The sequence below is a fragment of the Mesoplodon densirostris genome, chromosome 7 (genome assembly GCF_025265405.1).
Source record: "Mesoplodon densirostris isolate mMesDen1 chromosome 7, mMesDen1 primary haplotype, whole genome shotgun sequence".
NCBI lineage: Eukaryota > Metazoa > Chordata > Mammalia > Artiodactyla > Ziphiidae > Mesoplodon > Mesoplodon densirostris.
The window spans coordinates 15,377,583-15,378,575 of record NC_082667.1 but is presented as its reverse complement, the minus strand read 5'-3'; positions in this window follow the sequence as shown (position 1 = coordinate 15,378,575).

Below are 993 nucleotides of genomic sequence, written 5' to 3'. Positions count from 1 at the left end.
CTGTGCACCACAACTACTGAGCCTGCACTCTAGAGCCCGCGAACCACACCTACTGAGCCCACGTGCCACAACTACTGAAGCCCGCGTGCCTAGCGCCCGTGGTCCGCAACAAGAGAAGCCACCACAATGAGAAGCCCACGCACCACAACGAAGAGTAGCCCCCGCTCGCCACAGCTAAAGAAAGCCTGCGTGCAGCAACAAAGACCCAATGCAGCCAAAAATAAAAATAAATAAATTTGTATTAAAAAAAATCCCAGGAATAGGAAAGGCGGAAAAGACAGACTTGGCAACTTTCTGACATGACTTGGAAACACTGGTTCCTTTTGGTTCCACTCACCATGGGGTGGAAAGAGAGGAGGTCAGGGACCAAGTTCCAGCCGGGGAGCACCCTGCTGACCACAGCAAAGAGGTTAGATTTATTCTCAGTGCCTGGTGAAGCCACTGGGAGTGCCATGACTGGTTTATAGCTTAAAAAGTTCCCTCTAGCTGCTGTGAGGAGCATGAATTAGATAAATCACTTAACCTCTCTGATCCTTTTCCTCATATGAAAGAAAAGAAAGTTGTTCTAATTAAGAGATAATATGTTGATCTAAGGAGTCAACATACATGAAATTTAGTTACTAGATGAGAAAACTGAGGCCCCAAAGGGTCGAATGACTAGTCCGGAACACCAATGACAAAACGGAGTGTGGTACTCAGCCCTGCTGGCCCCCCTGTCTGATTTGCTCCCCACAGCTGCCTCACCAGATGCAGCCCTCGCCCAGACCATCCCCCCACCCCCCAAACCTTGGCTCCTGTGAAAGGGCTAAATTTAGGACCTGAAACCAGCTGAAATGGGACAGCAGAGCCTGCTGCACTGAAACACCTGGTCCACGTGTGCTGGGAGCTTAGGTGAAGGAAGGCTATGGGTGGCGTGGGGCAGGGAGGGGTGGTTAGTAGCGTGGGGACGACAGCAGGATGTCCGGCACCTGTTGAGCACAGGTGGGGAATTTA